We start from the raw sequence: 14,883 nt of genomic DNA, 5'->3' as shown, positions 1-14,883 counted from the left end.
AAGAAGATAGTTGGTTAACAGTGACTGCAATGGGGCTAAGACAGAGAAAGGCTAGACTATTTGTCACATGCTCTTTAAATCTGAAGCAAAAAGAAATAAAATCAATGGATGGGGATAAGGGATATTTCTTCTGTCACATATTAGCTGAGTGGTGGTCTAGAAACTGGTTCTCTTTTCCACAATCAAGTTTTCTCATTCTCCAAAATCCAATAGTGTTTATTACCTCAGAGTTGATTAGACCTCCTTAAAAACAACTAGCCCTATGTTTGACACAGAGCAATCATTCAACAAATATCAGTGTTCTTTCCACCGAAACTTCCCTGCAGAAGATAACTTTGAGATCAACTAAATAGCACAGCTAGCTAAAAAGCTCTCAAAAATGAGTCAGTAAGGAGAGAAATAAATAGGCATCTGTGTTATGGTTGACATTCACTGTTATTTCTATGTAGTAGGAATGAGTCATCTGGTAGAGTCTGGGGTAGGAAGAAAAACCATAGCCCTATTTTTATCTATTCAGATGTCTGTAATGTCTTATTACGTCTGCTCAAGGAAAGATATAGAACATTTGTCAGTGCCAGACCTATCACCATACAAGATATAAGATCTTGGTGAAGTCAAGATGCCTCTCCTGCCTTCACCTCTGTAACAGGATAGCAACAACTAGCTGTCTCAAACCAACCACCCAGGAATGTCGTGGAAGCCAATAAAAAAGCCTTCTCCATTCTTATATGGTAAGAAACATGTTATGTGAGCCCAAGGACAGATTTAAAAGTCATATTGCAAGTATAAGTCCTCTCCCTAGTTGTTATACTAGTAACAATAAAAAGAGTTATTTAATGTCTAATGGAGCAGGGCTAGATGTCATCCAAGAGTCAAAAGTCACAAGTTCACAGTCTTGGGAAATAAGAAAGCCATCCGAAATTAAGTGGCCTCTTGATGGCAGGCAAAGTGCTTTACCAATATTATCTCATTTAATTCTTAAGACACCTGGCTGGGCGCGGTGGCTCACGCCTGTAATCCCAACACTTTGGGAGGCTGAGGTGGGCAGATCACCTGAGGTCAGGAGTTTGAGACCAGCCTGGCCAACATGGTGAAACCCCATCTCTACTAAAAATACAAAAATTAGCCAGGCATGGTGGCGCATGCCTGTAGTCCCAGCTACTCGGGAGGCTGAGGTTGGAGAATCACTTGAACCCAGGAGACTAAGGTTGCAGTGAGCCAAGATCACGTCATTGCACTCCAGCCTGGATGACAAGAGTGAAACTCCATCTCAAAAAAAAAAAAAAAAAAAAAAAGACAATCTAGGAGGTAGGCATTATTATACCCATGCTCTGGATGAGAAAACTGAGGATCATAGAAGATAAGTCATTGTATCAGGATCAAATAGCTAACAAGTGGTGCAGCAGGGATTCAAAGGCAAGTCTTTCTGATTCCTATGACGCCAGCTGTTAAAGAAATACCACAACAGAGCTGGGCACAGCGGCTCATGCCTGTAATCCCAGCAATTTGGGAGGCTGAGGCAGGAGGATTCCTTGAGCCCAGGAGTTCGAGACCAGTCTGGGCAACATAGGGAGACCCCATCTCTACAAATAACTTAAAAAATTAGCCGGGCATGGTGGCACATGCCACTCGGGAGGCTGAGACAGGAGGATTGCCTGAGCCCGAAAGGTTGAGGCTGCAGTGAGCTGTGATCACACCACTGCACTCCCGCCTGGGTGACAAAGGCTCTGTCTCAAAAAAAAAAAAAAAAAAGGAAAAGAAATACCAAAACAGAAGTGAAGGCCCAAAGATACGTATCTAATTCAGGTGCAAGGGAAAAGGAAGAAATGTTCACTCCTAAGAGCTATTCTTTAACCACAGACTTCTTCAATCCTACTTTCCTGAATAAACTGTACATTTGAAGGGATGTGAACATTTAATTGGCAGGGTTAAGTGTAGAGTCAGCATGAGTGCCTGATGTGCCATCAACTCTCTCTCAAATGGATACAAAAAGTAGAGAACAGAGAGAGATGGAGAGAAAAAGAAATATAGGAAAGGGTCAAAGGAAAGGGAAAGGAGACGGACAAAAGGAGCTAAACTTTGTCTTAACCTTTTTACTGAGATACAACATTCACAGAGTAACATGCATAAATCTCAAATGCACAGCTTAATGAAATTGATATGCATACACTGGTGTAACTAGACCAAGATATAAAACACCTCCATCACCTCATAAGATTCCTTCATGCCCCTTCCTAGTTAATCCTCACCTTCAGAGGTAACCACTGATCTGAGTACTGAAAATGTATATTAATTTGCATTTCCCATACTATATAAATGTAATAATACAGTATATACTCTCTTTTTTAATCTGACATCTTTCACCCAGCATAATTATTTTGAGATTTGTCCATGTTGGTGTATATATGAAGGATTTATTCCTTTTTATTGCTAAATAGTATTCCCTTGTATGGATATACCACAGTTTATCTACTCACTTGTTTATGCACATTTGTCTGTTTCCAGTTTGGGGCAATTATAAATAAAATTGGTAAGAACACCGGTGTACACGTCTTTATATACACATAAGCTTTAATTTCTCTTGAAATGAAATTTCTAGGAATGGAGTTGTTGAATTATAGAATGCTATACTTTGGATACAGTTTGTCCTCACCAAAACTCATGTTGAAATTTGATCCCTAATGTGGCATGTTGGGAGGTGGGGCCTAATGGAAGGTGTTTGGGTCATGAGAGCAGATACCTCATGATTGGCTTGGTGCCATTCTCACGGTAGTGAGTGAGTTCTCCCTCTTTCAAAACTGGATTCATTCCCTTAGGAATGAATTAGTTCCCACAAGAGTAGGATTTTATAAAGCCAGGATGCCCCTAAGGTTTTGCCTCTTCACATGTGTTCACTTCCCCTTTGACCTTCTCTGCCATGTTATGATGTGTCAAGAAAGCTCTCGGCCAGGCACAGTGGCTCATGCCTGTAATCCCAGCACTTTAGGAGGCCAAGGCAGGTGGATCACCTGTGATCAGGAGTTCGAGACCAGCCTGGCCAACATAGTGTAACCCCATCTCTACTAAAACTACAAAAAAAATTAGCCAGACACAGTGGCGTGCACCTGTAGTCCCAGCTACGTGGGAGGCTGAGGCAGGAGAATTGCTTGAACCTGGGAGGTGGAGGTTGCAGTGAGCCAAGATTGCACCATTGCACTCCAGCCTGGGCGACAGAGCAAGACTCTGTCTTGAAAAAAAAAACGAGAGAGAGAGAGAAAGCTCTCACCAGAAGCTGAGGCCATGCCCTTGAACTTCCCAGCCTGCAAAACTAAATAAACCTCCAAATAAACCTCTTTTCTTTATAAATTACACAGTCTCAGATATTCTGTTACAGTAACACAAAATAAACTAAGACACAAAGTAAACATGTTTAGCTATAGTAGATTTTAAAAACACTGAGTCTTAGATCTCTATTCCCTTCCTAGCCTGGCTTTTTTATTTTAGAGATGTTAACTTTATTTTTCCCCACAAAATGAAAATTATATGTACTCTCTATAGAAAACTGGAAAATACAACAAACTAGAAGGAAAGGAAATCAAAACTCTTGTAACATAGGGTTCAAATAAGCTCTCTCCTTTCTGAGATTTGGCATTGACTCAAGAATGCAGCTAGAGAGTTTCTGGAAAAGTCACTGGACAGACCATCAAGCATAAAACCAACAATGTAGTCCTTAAATGTGATTATACAGATCTATGTTTATCAATGAAAAAGTATGATCAGGACCTATTTTTAGGATATATTTTAGAGTGATGGTTAAGATCATGGGCTTTGGAGTCAGACTACCTGGCTCCAAACCTAGCTAGCTCTTTGTCCTTAAACAAATGACACAACTTTGCTGTACCTCCATTTTACCATCTGTGACAAGGGGGTGATAATAATAATACCTACCTCATAGAGCTGCTTTGGGGATTAAATAAAACACTAGAACACTTAGAGAAGCACTTAGAAAAAAATAAAGCTTGGCTCATAGTAAATTTACCATCAACAACCAGAAGTGAGCCATCAACATTTCTCAGCAGTCCTTCTATTTTTCTCTGGTCAACCTACAACCTGCTCTCACCCTTACAACTCATTGAACCTTCTCCATTCTCTTCAGCCTTCCAACTCCTCCTCATTATCTCTACATGCAGATGACCACACCCTCATTTACAGAAAAAATAATGGGGTTGGGGGAACCTTTAGAAGGAAGTTGTCTCTCATCTTCCTAACACCAAACATAAACCAACTATACCTGCACACATCCTACCAGCAGTTAGTTCCTCAATTAAGACAGAGATGCTCTTGCCTTTTAGTGAACACTAATTCCTCCACCTATGCTTTCGATTCCAGATGCTCCTCTCTCTTAGCAAATGTACTCTATGATTTATCCCATCTCTCTGCTGTATTTTTAACCACTCACTCCCTACAGACCCTTAATTGTAAACTTTACACATCCACAAAATTTCTCCATTAAAAAAAGTCCTTGGCTGGGTGCAGCAGCTCAAGACTGTAATCCCAGCACTTTGGGAGGCTAAGGCAGGCAGATTGCTTGAGCCCTGGAATTCGAGACCAGACTGGGTAACATGGCAAGACCCCATGTCTACAAAAAATGCAAAAATTAGCCCAGCGTGGTGGTGTGCGCACCTCTAATCCCAGCTACTCAGGAGACTGAAGTGGGAGAATCGCCTGAGCCCAAGAAATCAAGGCTGCAGTGAGCTGTGATTGTGCCACTGCACTCCAGCCTGGGCAACAGCGTGAGACCCTGTCTCAAAAAAATAAATAAATAAATAATTTGAAAGGCCTCTCTTGACCCCTAGTCTCGCTCCTGCTTCTACCCTGACTTTTCCATGCCCTTCACAGCCAAAGTGCTTCAAATAGCTGCCTATATTCTTTGTTTCCATTACTTGCCTACCGGCTGGGCGCAGTACCTCACACCTGTAATCCCAGCACTTTGGGAGGCTGAGGCAGGCGGATCACCTGAGGTAAGGAGTTCAAGACCAGCCTGGCTAACATGGTGAAACCCCGTTTCTACTAAAAATACAAAAAATTAGTCAGGCATGGTGGTGTGCGCCTGTAATCCCAGCTACTTGGGAGGCTGAGGCAGGAAAATTGCTTGAACCCGGGAGGCGGAGGTTGCGGTGAGCCGAGATCGCACCATTGCACTCCAGCTTGGGCAACAAGAGTGAAACTCCGTCTCAAAAAAAAAAAAAAAAAAAAAAGTGCCTTCCTCTCTCTGCTAACCACACTCCAATCTGTTCCATTCTAGATTTCTGCCCCGTCATTCCATGAAAATAGATCCATCCAGGACACCAATGCCTCCATATTCTTAAATGCAACACATATTTACCAGTCCACATCTTATTTGACCTCTGAGCAGCAATGGACATTGTTAACAGTCCATTCCCTACATCTTGAAACAGTTTCTTTCTTTGGCTTCAATGACACAAGTCCCTCCTAACTTTCTTTTAAACCTCCCTGGCTGCTGTTTCCCAGTCTCCTTTGCAGGCTGACCCTCCTGTACTCCACATGAAATACTGGAGTTTCTCAAGCCTCCTTCTTTGATCTCCTACATTCTCACTCTGATACTCTTTGGCCTAGACAACCTTATCCCCACACATGGCTTGAATTATCAACTATATCCATATAGCACACAATTTATATATCCAATATATAGGCCCCTTCTGAGCTCTAGATCCATCCATCCAACTACCTATATTCTCTTGGGTGTTCTCAAAGGCACGTCAAACACAGTATGTCTAAGACTAAACTCACAGTCCTCATACCTGAACTTAGTATTCAATGTGATCTTAAAGGTCCTGCTTCTTAATGCTGTTACTCCAAACATCCAGTTTTACAAGCCAGAAACTGAGAAGTCACCCTTGACCGCTCACTCTCACTGTAAGATACAGGGGGGAGTAAACAAAATGTGGATTTTCCTATACTCTCTATTTAATATAGAATGCTTCTGTAGCCCCAGATGTATGGGAGAATTTTCCCATACATCAAGCAATCAGTTTTGCAGTGGACACCAGCTGGATGTCCTCTAATTGAATTCAGTTCTGTTACTACCTACCTGGAGATAGTGTCAGATCCCACAGTTTGAGAGCTCAGGCTCACAAGACTGCTCTCCACTTCAGATGCCAGGTTGTAAGCTATGCTTCTGACTGACCCACTATAAATCAGGGTTCCCATGACCCTCCCCTTGGGTTTGATTAATTTGCTAGAGAGGGTCACAGAACTCTGAAAAACATGTTTACAGGTTTATTATAAAGGATATTACAAAGCATATAGATGGACAGCCAGATGGAACAATCACATAGGACAAGGTACAGGATAAGGGGCACCAAGCTTCCATGCCCCCTACAAGCACAGCACCCTCTAGGAACCTCCATGTGTTCGCTATCCAGAAGCTCATCAAACCCAATTCTTTTGGGTTTTTATAGACTTTACAGCCAGGCACGGTGGCTCACGCCTGTAATCCCAGCACTTTGGGAGGCTGAGGTGGGTGGATCACATAAGGTCAGGAGTTCGAGACCAGCCTCACCAACATGGCAAAACCCTGTCTCTACTAAAAATACAAAATTTGCCAGGCGTGGTGGTGCATGCCTGTAATCCCAGCTACTTGGGAGGCTGAGGCAGGAGAATCGCTTGAACCCGTGAGATGGAGGTTGCAGTGAGGCAAGATCACGCCATTATACTCCAGCCTGGGCAACAAGAGCAAGGCTCCATCTCAAAATATAAAAATAAAAAATAAATAAAATAGAGGCTTTACTACGTAGGCATGATTGATTACATCATTGGCCACTGCTAGTCAATTTAACCTTCAGCTCCTCTCCCTTCCCCAGAGGCTGGGGGTGTGGTGAAAAAGTCTCAACTCTCTAATCCTGCCTTGACCAGCGCCCCCGTCCTAAATCTACCTAGGAGCCTCAGCCACCAGTTATCTCATTAGCATGCAAAAGATACTTTTTTATTTTTATTTTTATTTTTATTTTTTTGAGACGGAGTTTCACTCTTGTTGCCCAGGCTGGAGTGCAATGGCGTGATCTCAGCTCACTGCAACCTCTGCCTCCCAGGTTCAAGCGATTCTCCTGCCTCAACGTCCCAAGTAGCTGGGATTACAGGCATGTGTCACCATGCCCGGCTAATTGTGTATTCTTAGTAGAGATGGGGTTTCACGATGTTGGTCAGGCTGGTCTCAAACTCCTGACCCCTGGTGATCCGCCCACCTCGGCCTCCCAAAGTGCTGGGATTACAAGCGTGAGCCACCACCCAGGGCAAAAGATACTCTCATCACCTCAGAGATTCTAAGGGTTTTAAAAGCTGTAACTCGCGAAAATGAGGATGAAGACTACCATGGTTTGAATGTTTGTCTTCTCCAAAACTCATGTTAAAATTTAATTGCCCTATGGGCATGGTGGCTCACGCCTGTAATCCCAGCACTTTGGGGGGCCGAGGCCGGTGGATCGCCTGAGGTCAGGAGTTCAAGACCAGCCTGGCCAACATGGTGAAACATTGTCTCTAGTAAAAATACAAAAATTAGCTGGGCATGGTGGTGGGCGCCTGTAATCCCAGCTACTCGGGAGGCTGAGGCAGGAGAATCACTTGAGCCCAGGAGGTAGAGGTTGCAGTGAGCCAAGATTGCGCCACTGCACTCCAATCTGGGCAACACAGTGAGACTCCGTCTCAAAAATATATATATAAATAAAATAAAAATGAAAAATTTAATTGCCATTGTAATGAAACCACCTTTGCAAAATTATAACTGAGGAAATTATGACAGTGAAAGAAATCAGACCTAACCGACTCCACCTTGCTTCTAACCTTTAAGCTGTCCTTGTTCATTCCTGGGCATAGGTCAAACTAACTTTGGGAAGGAATTCAGTTTGTGGTTTGATTCTGAAACAAAATTGATCATAGGCCTTTCTTTCCTGGGGACTAGTCTGCCTGTGCAGGACTAACAAATTAGCTACAAGATTAGAAATTACAGTTTAGGGGTCATGCAGCCTCTGGCTCCAAGAGTCTGAACCTCCCCAAATTGCTCCTGGGGATAACATCACTATTGTGAAACCTAAGATCAGTGCCTGAGATACTTTTCAGACCCTGAACTCGATGGAGCAGCTGACACCACCCAGACCTGTAATCTGGCTCAACCAGTTCTGCCATCCCACCCAGAACACAAAACTGCAAGAAAGACTCACTTCGACCCCCTATGATTCCATCTCCAACCTGACTGATCAGCACTCCGTACTTCCCAAGCCCCTACCCGCCAAGTTATCTTTAAAAACTCTGATCCCAGCCGGGCACGGTGGCTCACGCCTGTAATCCCAGCACTTTGGGAGGCTGAGGCGGGTGGATCACCTGAAGTCAGGAGTTCGAGACCAGCCTGGCCAACATGGTGAAACCCCATCTCTACTAAAAAATACAAAAATTGGCCTGGCATAGTGGCGGGCACCTGTAATCCCAGCTACTCGGGAGGCTGAGGCAGGAGAATCGCTTGAACCCAGGAGGCAGAGGTTGCAGTGAGCCGAAATCACATCATTGCACTCCAGCCTGGGCAACAGAGCAAGACTCTGTCTCAAATAATAATAATAATAATAATAATAATAATAATAATAATAATAACTGATCCCCCAAATGCTCTGGGAGACTGATTTAAGTAATAACAAAACTCTGGTCTCCTGCACAGCCGGCTGTGTGTGAATTACTCTTTCTTCATTTCAACTCTCCTGTCTTGATAAATCTCTGTCTAGGCAGCAGGCAAGGTGAACCCACTGGGCGGTTGCAGTAATAGTATTAAGAGGTGAGACTTTTAAGAGGTGATTAAGCCATGAGGGCTCTACCCTCACAGGTGGGATTAATGCCATTATAAAAGGGCAAGATCGGTCTCCTCTTGCTCTATCTCTTGGCCCTTCTTTCTGTCTTCTGCCATGTCATGATCTAGCCTTCCTCCCCTCTGGAGGACACAGTGTGTGCAGGGACCATCTTGGAAAAAGAGAATGGCCTCACCAGACACCAAACCTGCCCACACCTTAACCTTAGACTTCCTATCTTCCAGAACTGTAAGGCAATAAATTTCTGTTTATAAATTACCCACTATCGGGTATTGTTATAGCAGCACAAAACAAACTAAAGACTAAATGTGTACTTCACAATATCACACTCCCTCCCTCCCAATTCCAATCCATTGCCAAGTCCTGCAGATTTTACCTCCTAAGAAACCCTAAAATATACCAATCCCCTCCATGTAAACCATGGCTATTGTAGTGCAAGCTACTATTACCTCTACTCTAGATTGTTGAAATGGCTTCTAATGAAACTCTCCATACATTCTGACTCCTTCCCAATCCTTTATCCACACTGTAGCCAGGGCAATATTTTCTTTTTCTTTTCTTTTTTTTTTTTTTTTGAGACAGAGTTTTGCTCTTGTTGCCCAGGCTGGTGTGCAATGGCATGATCTCAGCTCACCACAACCTCTGCCTCCCGGGTTCAAGCGATTCTCCTGCCTCACCCTCCCGAGTAGCTGGGATTACAAGCATGCACCACCATGCCCGGCTAACTTTTTGTATTTTTAGTAGAGACGGGGTTTCACCATGTTGGTTGGCCAGGCTGGTCTCGAACGCCCGACCTCAGGTGATCCACCTGCCTCAGCCTCCCAAAGTGCTGGGATTACAGGCATGAGCCACTGTGCCTGGCCCCCAGGGCAATATTTTCAAAGACAAATCTGATTCGTTCTCCCCATCCCACAGGGCTTCCAATGGCTCTTAGGATATAGACTGAATGGCTTAAGATGGCTTGTAAGGCCCTGCATGCCCTGACCCACCACACTGCTGTCCCAACTGCCTGTTGAACTCCAGCCACTTTCATTCCGTCTCTTTTACTCACCATGCCATCTCTGAACACATAGCCTCAAACCAGCTCCTCCAACTCTCACCTCCAATCTAATTAGCCACTATTCTTCCTTTAACTCTCAGCTCAATAACTGCTTCTTTGAAGCAATTCCTGACCACCTTGACTAGTCGAATACCCCTATTTTATAGGCTCTCATTGCACCATGTACCCTCCTTTTCATGATACTTGTCCTCATTGCAATTATACACTTGTATGGCTATTTGCTTGCTACTTGGCTCCCCACTGTACTATGAGCTCCTTGAGGACAGGAACTTAATAGGTGTTTTTCCTCAAATTTCCTCAGCACCCAGTACAATGCCCGGCAATAAATTGGTGGTCTTTTTTTTGTTTTTGTTTTTTTTGAGACGGAGGCCCACTCTGTCACCCAAGCTGGAGTGCAATGGCACAATCTTGGCTCATTGCAACCTCCGCCTCCTGCATTCAAGTGATTCTCCTGCCTCAGCCTCCCAAGTAGCTGGGATTACAGGCGCACACCACCATGCCCAGCTAATTTTTGTATTTCTAGTAGAGATGGGGGTTTCACCATGTTGGCCAGGCTAGTCTCGAACTCCTGACCTGATCCACCCGCCTCGGCCTCCCAGAGTGCTGGGATTACAGGCGTGAGCCACTGCATCCAGCCAATTGGTGGTCTTTTTAAAAAGAATTGTACCCTGGCAGGTCATGCTAATATATACTACTAGAAGCACTGTCTGAGAGTGCCTTCCGCCAATGGGAAACAGAGCCAGATACTAGTCAAAAGCAGTAAAGCCATATTTTGAGTACTATTATAATAGAGGAAAAGAGACTTCAGTATAGAACTAAGCTCAATCCAAAGACAACCAGGACAAGTGTGGATTTACAGTCAAGCAGCAGAGTGAGGGAGTCAGTAGAAAGAAAATTCCTAAGGGGAGAGAGATATCAAGGGTAGGGGGATTCTTGCTCAACTGACTAAACAGGATTCTCGCTCAAGGCAGGACAAGGTGATCAGGTATCAAGGGTGGGGGAGTTACTCAGCAGGACTCTTGCTAAAACTGGGCTAGGCAGGCCGAGGACAGGGCCCAAGGACAAGGTGTAGTTGAAAAGAAAGCTGAGAGGAGCCTGTCCAAAGTTGGCTCAAAGAGACTTTGTTACTTCCTCAGGCCAGTGTATGTTTCTTTATCTTTATGTCTTACTTTGCTGCTAGTCTCCCCACAAAATAGATCATATCCCCACTACTCTTTACTTATTATTCCACATGCATTTTAAGAGCTTCTTTGAGTTATAATTTATATTTCATAAAGTTCTCCCCCTTTTCAAGTGCAAATTCAATAGTTTTTAGTAATTTATAGAGTTGTGCGAACTATCACCACAATCTAAGTTGGGACATTTTCGTTATCTCTAAAAGACGCTCCATGCCCATTTGCAGCCACTCCCAGTTCCCACCCCATAGCTGCTTTTGAAAGCCATCATATTTGCCTAAGGATGAAAGGTACAGCCTCACTGGAAAAGCAAAAATCAAAACTACCACGCGTGAAATAATTTGAGAACCACCAAGCACTAATTGTGCATTTCTGATTATTTTCTCAAAAACATTTAAAGACAAGTCAATGTGAACTAAGGATTGGGAGGAGGTTTCAAGGAAAAGGTAGAACATTTTAAGGTTTTTCTGCAGAGGAAAAAGTGAGCAAAAAAAAAAAAGGAAAAGGAATTTAAGTTGAAAAATACTCCAACAAACGAACCAACATGTTTTCAGAACTTTTTGAAGTTCCAGTATGGTGCTGTCATGGTTGGTGAGCTGTCTGTCCTTGATCCAGTAGACAATGCGAGTTTCTAGAACAGAAGGATAAGGATTTATCACAAGCCATAAAAGCTGAAGCAACACTCAACTGAAAATAAACATGTATTGAGCGCCTACTGTGTGTCACGCAAGGGGCTCTGCGTAGGAAAAAAAAAAAAGGCTCCTCGCAGCTCCCCCTGCCCCGGCCAGGTGGCTGCGTGCCCCCTTCCGCCTAATCCCTGGACTGCCCTGGGGCTGAGAACTCCCCTGGCGCGAGAAGCTGGACTCCCCCGGGGACCGGCCCGAGATCACTCGGAGTCGGGGGCGTCCGGCACAGGCCAGACGCAAGGAGGACCCAGCTGGGGCCGGCCCTTCCTTCCCTTCTCCTGTCGCACGACTAGGCCTGTGCCCGGTCCCACCTGCCGCCCTCCCCCTCCTCCTAATGGGACCGAAAAGAGCCCGAAGGGCCTGGGAGGGCGGGTGAGGTTCCCAGGCCTTTCCAGATGCCCTGCCGTGTTTGGCAAAGCGATTGTCTTCCCTCTTGGAGCTCCGCGGACACCCGACCCCTCTTCCTCTCCCTCGCCACCTTCCGTCATTCGCCACGCTGGCCACTTCCCCTCTGCTGCCTCCCGCTGAAGCCCCAGCCCGGCCGCGGCCGCCATTTCCCGACAGCCTCTTCCCTGTCCCTTTCCCTGAAAGGAAATGTACTGGGGCGGGGCGGGGCGCTGTGTGAGGGTCTCGAGAAAGCCGCCGGGGAGAAGGAGGGATGGATTCTTTCCAAACTCTCTCCGCTCTCCCGGAGCCCCCTACCTCACCCTTTCTCCCCGAATTCTTGTGGGCTTGGGAGCGAGAGAGAAGGAGCTGGTCCCAGCGCTAGTCACCGCCACCCTCACCCCACAGATCGGGGGGGCACGGGTACTCGTACACCACCCCATAAGGATCCCAGCCAGCCATGTCCTCTTTCCTTCGCCAGAGCTCATTTCCTCCTCCCTTCCAGCTTCCTGCCCTTTCCCCAAGACAAAGTTGATGTTTGCCTTCCCTGAGACTCAATTTGCTCATCTCTAAAGTGGGATGACACGTAAGAACATCTTGTATATGTGAAACATGCCCTGTGCAAAAGAAGGGGAGCAGGAAGAGGGATACAGGGAGAAAAAGGGCCGTGGAAAAAGGGTCCTTGGAATGTACGGGTAGATGTTCTAAAGAATGTATCGGTCAGAGCATTAGGATAGGTTCAGAAAATAATTACTGAATATATTATTTTGATTCTTAGATGTTATCTCTCACTATTTATCTCTTCTTTCAGAAGCCTAACATTCTCTTCTCAGAGGGCCAGATCGATGTGTGTTCTGTGCATTTATCTGTGCTGACCACTGCTGTGACGGAGGTGGTGGGGCGTCCATTCACAGGCTGCAGGCACAGGGACAACATAACTGTGGAATCCTAATTAGAAAAAAGGAGTTAGGCTGGCTGGAGCAGGGGAAGGCAAAGGGAGAAAGCAAATAAGCTATAAGTTTGTCTTTCTTCATGGTCCAGAACATATAAACAAAAAGAGGAAGCAGATAAGCTATAGGTCTGCTTTTCTTTATGGCCCAGGACATGTGGCTTCTTGCGCAGATAACATACATAACTCACAAACTTCCTGCTCACTATCAAACGCCTCAATTTATCAAACACCCCAGCTGACAGAAGAATGCAAGCTAGCTCCCTACTGCCTTGGTTTTCTCAATCAGCCCAAAAACCATCCTATAAAATCTCCAGCAAGCCTTTGTTTCTTTGCAGTCGGCTCCTCTCTTGCAGGCTGCCCGTTGCCTTCTCGAAACGTATTTTCCTACTTTCTCTAATAAATCTGCCTTTACCTCCAACTGTCTTGGTAAATTATTTTACCCCTGCACCACCAGCCCAGTTAGTCGACACTCCCCCGCGACGATAACCCCTCACCTTCCCAGCGGAGTCCTGCACCATGCTAACCTGGGCCCCTTGGGCATGCCTGCTTTGCACTCATGAGAAGACAGTTTTGGTCATTGTGGGAGCAGCTTGTAAAGGGCTCTTGTGACACTCCCAGCCTGGTATAAGGCACAGCAAGTGGAATTTCCTTCCATCAGCAGCTGTTTTGCAATAGCCCTGGAGGCCCATCTTGGAGAAATCTTCATTTTAGCTGACAGCGCTAGGAATTCTACCTGATGGAAAAGGAGCTTGATTTATAAACATATTCGCAATGCATTTTCATATCATTTTGCTGGGTAGAGAAGGCAGAGAAGATATGTCATGCTTACACATGGGATTGTCTCTGTTTTGGTTACCTCCTTTAGGGTTGGATGAGTGAATGCAGGAATCAATGAATGGGTGGATAATGGAATCCATGTATCCATCAGCCAGTAGTTTCCTGCAGCAGAACCACCCTGAGCACTTGTTAAAACACAGCTTATTGGCTGGACAGAGGTTCACACCTGTAATCCCAGCACTTTGAGAGGCCGAGGCAGGAGGATCTCTTGAGCCTAGAAGTTCGAGACCAGCCTAGGCAACATAGTGAGATCCCGTCTCTATAAAAATCATTTTAAAAAATAACTGGGCTTGGTGGCACTCGCCTGTAGTCCCAGCTACTCGAGAGGCTGAGGTGGGAGTATCACTTGAGCCTGGAATTCAAGGCTGCAGTGAGCTGAGATCGCACCACCGCACTCCAGCCTGGGCAAGAGCGAGACCCTGTCTCAGAAAAACACAAAAAACAAAACACAACTTGTTGGGCTCCACACCCAGTTTCTGATTCAGTCGTTGGGGGAAAGGGACGAGGCGGGGGGGGGGGGCAAAAAGAATCTGCATATCTCACAAGGTGGAGGTTCATGCTGTTACTGATCAGGTACCACACCCAGAGAACCACTAGCACAAGCAAGCCATCGGATACTTAGACCACGATAACTGTGGCTGCAAATTTTCTGCCTGATCCTGCCAAATAGCTCACACACGCAGTTGAAAATAAATCCTCTGACTCAGTGTTTGGGGGGTGTTGTGGGTGGACTGCCCACTCGACCTCCCATCACTTTCCTGGGTAGTAGTGTTAGATGTGAGTGTTGGAGCACGAATGGTGGTGGGTGTGCACGCGTGTGCACACCAGCTGTACTGCTGTCCCTTTGCACACCTCTAGTGCTGACCGCTGACCTTCTCCAGGTTCTCTCTCCTTTGCTCCCCAGAGCCCTTCTGAGTCTTCTTAGCCAGCGAAGAAGAGT

This window comes from Pan paniscus, chromosome X (genome assembly GCF_029289425.2).
Source record: "Pan paniscus chromosome X, NHGRI_mPanPan1-v2.0_pri, whole genome shotgun sequence".
NCBI lineage: Eukaryota > Metazoa > Chordata > Mammalia > Primates > Hominidae > Pan > Pan paniscus.
This window is presented reverse-complemented; position numbering follows the sequence as displayed.